We start from the raw sequence: 9825 nt of genomic DNA, 5'->3' as shown, positions 1-9825 counted from the left end.
TTGGACTGCTCTTCAGTACGGAGAGGAAGGGGGAATGGAGTGGGGGAAGGGGGAGAGGAGAGGGTAAGGGGAGTGGGGGGAGGGGTGATGTGTGGGAGGAGGGGGAGGGAAATAGGAAACGGGGAGGAGGCAGAAATTTTAATTAAAAAAGAATAAAATAAATAAATAAATAAAAAGAATATATATATATATATAAAAAGTGGGCTTCTTTTTCCCTTCCCCCAGCCTGATCCCTATATAACTCAGTCATTTTGGCTGCCACCAATCTTGGTCTCTTGGCCCAGGCCACCTCTGCAAGTCAATGACTCCTCTCTTGCCCTTTGTCTCCCTCTCTTGTCTCATGGTCTGGTTTAGTCTGCCGGCCATGTTCAGCCTGGACTGTTTCCTCTGCCTGCTTTCTCCCTTATAGCTGCAATTAAAATCTTCTCCATATTTTAGGAGTAATCATGTCCTTCTTTTATTTCACTTTTTTAATTTACTTTAAATTTTAGCAATCAAACCATTATGAGCATATTTATTGGCACATCAGTAACATTTTAGCGTTAACTGCATGGACTTTGAGTAAGGATAGTGCATAAAAACTAGTTCATGTGCCAGACATGGTGGTGCCCACCTTTAATTCCAGCACTCAGGAGGCAGAGGTAGACAGATCTTTGAGTTCAAGGTCAGCCTGGTATACGTCGCAAGTTCCAGGCCACCCAGGCCTTGTCTCAAAAATAAATACATAAGTAAATAGAAAAATAGAAAACAAGTTTATGTACTTTGGTTTCCTTCCAATGCCGTGAGTAAACACTCCCAAGAGTAAACAGATTTTTTAAAGATTTATTTGACTATTTTAAATTTGTGTGTGTGTGTGAGAGAGAGAGAGAGAGAGAGAGAGAGAGAGAGAGAGAGAGAGAGAGAGAGAGAAAGTTAGTAACGGATGTTGTATCCCCTGGAGTTGGAGTTGCAGATGGTTGTGAATTATCCAACTTGGGTGATAAGATTTGAACTCCCACCTACTGAAAGAGCAGCAAGCCCTCTTAAACCCCTTCTCCTTCAAGATATTTTTACAAGGAAGCACAAAGCCATGAGGACAGAGTAGGTGAGACTCTTGACAAAGCATTCTGAAGGCTCACATGGGTGAGTTGCAAACAATTTGGCAGACAGGAATAAAAACTTTAAGCCAACAGTATAGAGAGCTGAGTCCCCTAAAGATGGAGAAACTGGTGCCCCCAATACTTCCTTTCGTAAAGGTAATTCAGTCTGCAATCCATGGAGGAAACTGATTTTTTTCATATCCTGTAGTGGGCTGATTGTCTCTCCAGGCAAAAAATAATTTACTAATATTGTAGAGTGACACAGAGTGCCTGGGTTGATGACATCGGGAATCCAGAGGAACTAGATACTGAACTGACAACAAGAGGATTAAGTGGACGTGTGCCCACCAAGCACTCAGACTTCCTGCCATTGTTCCTCTGACTGCACCTACCCAGCATACTGGCAGTCAGGCCTGAATCTTGAAAGTATTTCTCTGGAGAACGTCGAGATCCAAGAAAAGAGACCTAAAAATGAGTGAAATTAGCTGTGGCAAGAGTGATACTCAGGAAAACTGTTCAGTCACGACAGCATGTCCCAGGCCTGGGCTCAGAACTCTGATTAGCTCTTTTGTCCCTTACTGTGATGGCTAATCATGGTTGTCAACTTGACTACTCTCTGGAATTAGCTACAATAAGCAGCTGGGCTTGCATCTGGGGGATTTTCTTGGTTGAGTCAGTTGAGGTGGGGAGACCCAACTTATGTCTGGGCCATACTTTCTGATGGCACCCCCCCCACACACACACACAAAGGCAGAGAAAAAGGAAGCTTTTGCCTTTTTTCCTCCTTACCCTCACTCTTGCTGGCAAAGCTCATCTATCCTATTGCTGAGGTATTCATTCATTGTTATTGGAACCTAAGTTGGGGGATTCCAACACAGACTGAAGACTTGCAGCTCTCTAGGGATCCTCTGCGACTTCAGCACTAGATTGGGACTGCTGAGACATTCAATCCTGTAAACGGAACATCTGTCAGATTCTTGGCCTGTCTGTCGGAAGACAGCTAATTTTGGACTATGCCAACCACATACAGTCTATTAGACATTCCAAAAAATCATGTGTGTGTGTGTGTGAGAGAGAGAGAGAGAGAGAGAGAGAGAGAGAGAGAGAGAGAGAGAGAGAGAAGAGAAAGAGAGAGGTGTGGAAAGGGGACAGAGACAGTGGAAGAGTGAGGGTAGTCAGTATGTATAATGTAGGTGTACAAAATTGTAATCAAAGAGAAATCAAAGAAACAAAGATTCTGGGGCCAGAGAGATGATGTGGTGGTTAAAAGCACTTGCTACACTTGCAGAGGACCCAGGTTCAGTTTCCAGCATCTGCGCAGTGTCTAACAACCATCTCTAACTCTAGCTCCAGGAGATCTAACCACCCTCTTCTGACATCCACAGGCATTGAATGCATGCGATGCACATCCATATATGTCGAGCAACGCACGTATACACATAAGATGAAAATAAACCTTTAAAAAACCCTGAAGTATGCCAGGCCTGGTGGGGCACACTTTAATGCCGGTACAGGGAGGCAGAGGCAGGTGGATCTCTGAGTTTGAGGCCAGCGTGGTCTGCAGAGAACCAACAATGAAAACATGTCTATGTCAAGAACAAAGTATGACATTTCAGAAAACATTATTTGCTTCAGGAAGTATGAATAAACCTGAAGGGATGAAAAGCACATTTTAAACATGCAGGGTCCTAGACAATATTACTCCTACCCACCTTCCCATGACATCCTTCTTAGGGAAAAAAAGACCATTGCAAAATCTTCAAAACTAGGAACTAAAACATGGAGGAAGGCACTGCTCAACCAAATCTCACTTCGCTACTTACTTTTTTGTTACTGCAACAAGAGAAAGAACAAAAGCAACTTAAGGAAGGAAGGGTTTACTTTGGGTCACAATTTGAAGATCATGGAAAGAGTAGGCATAGTGGCAGTAGTCCAGACTGTGTTGGGCCTGCATGTAGGAAACAGACAGGGTTGGATGGTGTTCAGCGAACTGCCTTTCTAACTCAATCTGACAAAAGCGGCCAAGGAATAGTATTGTCAACTGCTACAGTGAGCCTTCCTCTCTTAGTTGAACAGATCTAGAAACTCCTTCATAGACATACTGAAGAGTTTCTCTCCTAGGTGACTGTAGACCCTATCAAGTTAACAATACTAACCACTGCAGAGTCACTCCTTGTCAACTTGACACCAAAACGTGTTTATTTTAAGTAATAACACTCTGCTCCTTGACCTCATAGGCTCATAGCCATCTCATGATACAAACTGCATTCAGTTCAAGTGCAAAAGTCTGTAGTTCCATGACAGAGGGCGCATGGGAAAAACAGAACCCCAACACCAGGAGTGAGAAATCCTCTTGGGAGTTGGTCAGCTTTGTCAAACATACTCCGAAAATATTATCACCTGTTGTTAGCATTCTTTTTGCCCACCCCCCAGAAATGGATGTTAAGTTCCTATTGCTGAAACCACCATGCACTTCAGGCACATGGCCGAGAGGACCTGAGTTGGATCTGACTTAAAAGCCTACTCCCTGAGGAGTGGCTTTTGGGGGTACCAAAAGGAACTATGAGAGATTCCAAAGGAGGAAAGCAACCAAGAGTCCCACTCAACTATGACACTTATGAATTACAACAGTAACCAACGTGGCTTAATAACACCAAGGGTGCAATCCACCTTGCATCTTGGCAATAACCAACAGCTTTCTGGTTGAACTGAAAGCCCAATCAACAAAAGAGAAATCATGCCTGGTGCTGGAAATCTAGTGAAGTCAGCCCTGAGTAGTTGTCTGGTGAGGTCACAGATCTTATAGAAGAACCTACAATGACCACTTTACTAAACCAGTATAATTCCCAATCATATTCTAAATATGTACCATTGTACTCAAGGGTAAGTCTAGCTCTCAGCCCTCAACTTTCTAAAGAAATGTCTCTTGCAATAGACAAATACCATTGCGGAAAATCACAACCAATAATAATGCAGAGAACAAGCCATTGAGTGGCACCCAACACCAACACCATTTATAACACAACTCCTGCACCCAAGGCTCAGGGAACAATTGAGAAGAGGAGGCAGTAAGATTGTAAGGGCCAGAGGAACAGGATGTCTTCTGTGAGACGGTGCCCCGTAGAAATGTCAGGGAATGTACACCCATGAATCTCAACAACATGAGTGCCTAAGCAAGACCTAAATCAGGATGTCAGCTACAGACATGCGAAGGTGGACGGGGTAAAGCTCACAAAACCTCAGGTCCTGGACACAGAGCTACAGGCAACTAAGGAATGCTGAGAGCAGGAGCTCTCTCTCTAATTGGCTCTCCAATTCCGAGTGGTCAACATGCAAGTAATATTAAATAGACTGAACAGGTTTTAGTTACATATTTAGGGATTTATATGATATATACACAAAATATATATGTAAACATACACAATATATATATATCAAAATATATTTATCAACAACAATTAAAGAAAAAGAGGACAGTGGCCCAACATTTGAGTATGGTGGTGGGAGAGACTATAGGGAGGAAAAGGAAGATGATATAATTATATTTTAATTTCAAAGAATTGAACAATAAGAAGAACATTTCCAGCACTATGCAAAGTGTAAGTACAGAGTCTCTTCTGCGATTCGGGCGATCTCTTAACTGTGAAGCCCTACAAAATAAAAAACGAATCACATACTTCCAATATGCAGTGGCGTGGAGGAAGCATTCCCATTCCAAAACGGAGGCATTGGAGGCAAAAGAAGAAAATAGCATAACAGATCAAAGCGAGACCAAAGCTCACCATGTCAAACACTGAATCCCACAGCTTCATGAAGGATATATGGGCTTATGGCAGAATCATTCGGGCTCCAAAGGTGATTCTCAACCTGGGGTCTCGAGCCCCTCAGGCATTGACATTACGTAACAGAACAGCAGCAAATTTGCATATCGGGTATTTCCATTACATAACATACCAGTAGCAAAGTTACAGTTAGGAAGTAACAACGAAATGATCTTATGGTTGGGGGTCACCGCAACATGAGGAAGTGTATTAAAGGGTTGCAGCGTTAGGGAGGTTGAGAACCACTGGCTTAGTTCTGCCACTCCATCTCTGCTGTGCACAACATACGCAGTCTCTCTTTGCTGGTTCTACTCCCTGCATGCCACTTTCTTCGGTGGCTATCTCAGACACACTGGGATTTCCATGGCAACTTGTGTCTTCAGGGTCTCTTGGCAGGGAATTCAACCTTGCCACATAGGCCAGCTTTGTTGGCTTTCTGGAACCTCGGCACAAGCCTCCATGACCACCTCACCCTGCATCTTTGCTGCCCGTAAACCAACATCATGTGGATGATGCTACCAAGTTCTGCTGCCAGCTTGAGATGGAGACTGGCTGGCCCGGATGGGAGTTTTGCAGCAGCCTCTCTGTGCTGACCCTGGAGAAACTTCCCTACATGCTTGTGTCTGACCAGGGAAATTCCTCAGTAGCATCCTTACTTTAGACTCGCTCTCCTTTTAAACGGACTTGGGTTTTCACAAGATGAAGTCTTTCGTGGCTAGTGTTTCGCCCTATGGCGTCTTTCCTGCTGTCTCAAAGCAGAGCAGGAGGTTTCTCTTGAATAGCACGGCTGTCTCTAGCAATCACAGCTGCTTCCTCAGCACCTCCTTGTCCGTAAGTACCACCTCTCCTTGTCAAATTCCACATTTTCCTACACTTTTACTGCACTCACGGGTCTCACTGGGGACCTGGGTTAACAGTGGGGAGTTGTAGACATGCCACAGTCTTTTTTTTTTTTTTAAAGATTTATATATTATGTATACAACATTCTGCCTCCATGTATGCCCACATGCCAGAAGAGGGAGCCAGATCTCATTACAGATGGTTGTGAGCCACCATGTGGTTGCTGGAAATTGAACTTAGGACCTCTGGAAGAGCAGCCAGTGCTCTTAACCACTGAGCCATCTCTCCAGCCCCCGACATGCCACAGTCTTATTCCTAGCCTGTCTTGAGTTCTCCTCCACCAGAGAAGTGAGTCCATTACTTTTGAATTCCGCTGTACTTGGGTTCTCAGAATATGGGCAGAATGCAGCCAAATTCTTTTTTTTAAAAAAATATTTATTTATTTATTATGTATACAATATTCTGTCTGCAGGCCAGAAGAGGGCACCAGACCTCATTACAGATGGTTGTGACCTACCATGTGGTTGCTGGGATTTGAACTCAGGACTTTTGGAAGAGCAGGCAATGCTCTTAACAGCTGAGCCATCTCTCCAGCCCCCTATAGCCAAATTCTTATCCAAAACATAACAGAATTTGCCAGCAGTGGGTGACAAAATGAAGACACAGCTCTGTGCTGTCACCCGAAACAGCCTAGGGAGTTTGCCCTAATCTTTTAGGGACTTTGGCTCCGGTGAAACAGGTTCCTTAGCTTTGACACAGAAGACAATGTTAGGGGGACACAGCATGAAGTGGAGCTGGAGTTTCTTAATGACATTTGAATATAGAGTTTCTTCAGCACTAGGTTTAAAGGAAGGAAAGATATGTGTGAGAAGAAAGGAAGACACACCCGAGAACATGGGTGTGGGCTTCTCTGAGAAACTCACACCCCATTGTCTTTAATAATAGTCATGTATAGGATTTGTGTAGTTTTGAAGCTAATAATTTCAGAGGGTTGCTAAGGAACTTAAATGAGATCATGAAGGGTGGCTCCCAAGGGGCCTGGGGATAGGGTAACGCTGATAAAGTAAAGCTGACACTCCTGAGGACAGGCGTGTGGGGCTGCATCTTTACCACAAAAAGAGAGTTCCAGAAAACGTCTAGGGAAAGGAATGAGCGTTCCCCCTTAAGGTTATGTCCATGTTAAGGGCCCCCCTTTTTAGCTATTTTAACTAGTAATGTCCATATAAGAAAGGAATATTAGCTCTGTGTCAGTAATGTTTAATTTTAATTGTGCTAGGATTCTCTTTCTCTCTCTCTCTCTCTCTCTCTCTCTCTCTCTCTCTCTCTCTCTCTCTCTCTCTCTCTCTCTCTCCTTTAGGATCTTGTTATCAAACTTAAGGGTCATAACCTGTGCCCTGAGTCAGGCCTGGCTACCTGTTCTCAATAAATCAATCAAAAGAATCAAATGAAAAGTGAATGTTTTCAATGTGGCCACATCAGGAAGAGGGACAAAGGAGTCCAGCAAACATCTGTCTTCATCTTCTGAGTCCTGAGGTAAGATCCAAGTTTAAATGGAGGGCCAAGGATATGCACATCTAAGCAGTCCTGGTCAAGTTGCGGTGCTGCCCACTGTAGACACATCATCCTCTGGATTTCGGTCAGATAAAGTTGAAACAGTGTGACATTTCTTTCTAAGAGACAAGTTACTCCTCTGATGGGCTCTTTTGGCTTCTTCAAACTCGAGTTTTCTGGAGAAATTTCCAGGTTTTTTGGGCCATTATTTTAACAGTCTGATAGTTTAACTGAGAGACACAAGTGTCTCTTTAGAGTATCTTCAATTCTGCCAGACCAGTTACAGTCTCACTGTATAATTCTGAGTGACCTGGCATTCAATGTGTAGGTTGGCCTACGACTCACAGAGACCTACCTGCCTTTGCGTTTGCTCCCCAGTGCTGGCATCTAAAGCTACCACAGTATGGTCTTCTAGGCTCTGCTCACATATTCTAGGCTTTTTCAAAGGCTTAAGAACCACAGGGTCAGATTTACCATAGCAACCGCCCCACTTCCAAGTACTAATTTTCTGTATTTCTTACATTTCTCGTTACTGTGATAAAATACACGAAACTAAAAGAAGGGACTGTTTTGGCTCACCGTCTTTGCTTTTAATGGTGTGTAGCTTCAACTTTAGCAGGATGAGGAAATGTAGCACTTTGATTTACTTGTCCTGCTGTGTGGATCAAAGCCAAAACTTTGGGCATGCTAGGCAACCATGGTACTGCTCAATGGCATCCCTTCCCCAGATCTACGTTTTAAAAAGATTAATAATAACTTCCACAAATTTTCTAATTGGTTATCTACTATCAGCTGATGTTTGTTTCATTTTGACATACTTTTTTCAGAACTGTTATTTTCATTATTTTCACATTCGTCCATTATTTTAATTGCATTTGGACCAAATTCTATTTCCCTTGCTACATTTTTGTCATGTCTTTCTTAGTATTACATCTATTCTAAAGTTTTGAAATCTCCCAGAGAGCTAGCGCATGCCTCTCTCACCACCATGAAAGTATATCTGGGAAACATAGACCACATTAACAGTGACAATGGCATACTGACGATCACTTTTTAAATAGCTCAATTCTATCTCTAGACAGGTACCAACAATGCAACCAAGTTTTCCAACATCCATTATCTAGTGGGGAGATGAGAGTCAGGCAAGTTATCAGTTGCTGTGTAACAAATATCACAAAAACTTGGTATCCACAGTCAGCCATGACGTTCTCAAGATTATTATTTCTCCTGATTCTGTTGGCTGACTAGTAGAACTTCTCTAAATCTGGGATGACCAATAGGAGTCTCATTCTTCAGACTCTTTCTCCATATGACCGTTCTCATTTAACACCTTGCTTGGGCTTCTTCACATACATGATCATTGGATTTCAAGGGGAAAGATTCCAACAGGGCATGGACCAGTCTGTAAACACTTGGGAAGCATTTACTGCACTTCATTTGCTGAGAGTAGTTTTGGTGAAGCAAGCCACAAGGTCAAACCTCAGACTCGATGTGGGAGGGAGTTGAATAAAGTATCAATTGACAGGTGGTTTATTGAAGGCCACCATGTAAAAGTCTCTCACAGTCTAGTTTCTGTCCATAGTCTCACATGGATCCTGCCATATCCAGTACTGTACAGGAGCTAACAACCGCTGGTTCATATTTTACTGCCACCAAGTACAATGTCCTGGGCCTATGTAACTTTTAGTTTTAAGAGTTTGAGCTTTTGATTCTGTATTTGCTGGGTTCTAAAAAAATCACATAACAAAGCATATACCTTTTTTGTTTATATTATATTCGATTTTTCTATTTGGAGCAGAAAAAGGAAAAGAGGCACACAATAATGATTGAAAAATGTCCTATTTGCTGGAAATCTGGGTCAGCATCAAGTATATTTTCTTCAGGAAAGTTTCTTAAGCCTTCTATCCATTTGCTCTAATTCTTACTGACCATGCCATTATTCTGTCCCCATCTCTTCCCTATCTCTTTTTTGTATAATTACACACAAATATCCACTGAACAGTCATCATCTGCCTCTGCGTTCTCATTCACTGTTTTCTTGAAAGGCTCTTGCTCTCACCTCGTATGGATACCTTCTACTCATTGTTTCATAAATGCTAGCAGAGAGAAATAGTCTTTGCCTTGAAATTCCCAGCACATTCCTATGTACTTCTCTTATGACATTTAGCAGTTCCTTTTCTCATAGTCCATTTCATATGCGTTAGTTTATTTATTTTTTTTCTTTTTTGGCTTTTCCAGACAGGGTTTCTCTGTGTAACAGCCCTGGCTGTCCTGGAACTTACTCTTTAGACCAGGCTGGCCTCGAACTCACAGAGATCCACCTGCCTCTGCTTCCTGAGTGCTAGCATGAAAGACGTGCACCACCACCGGCCATCTCAAATGCTTTAGTTTTATATTAGTTTGGAAACAGTCCTCATGCCAGATTTTCCCTTCATCTACTTGCATATAGTTAGCAAGCTTTCAATACATGTGTGATGCCTTCCAACTCTAAAATTATCCAACGAAGCTTATTTACATACGAATTGGCAAAGAAC

Source organism: Chionomys nivalis, chromosome X (assembly GCF_950005125.1).
Source record: "Chionomys nivalis chromosome X, mChiNiv1.1, whole genome shotgun sequence".
Lineage (NCBI taxonomy): Eukaryota > Metazoa > Chordata > Mammalia > Rodentia > Cricetidae > Chionomys > Chionomys nivalis.
This window is presented reverse-complemented; position numbering follows the sequence as displayed.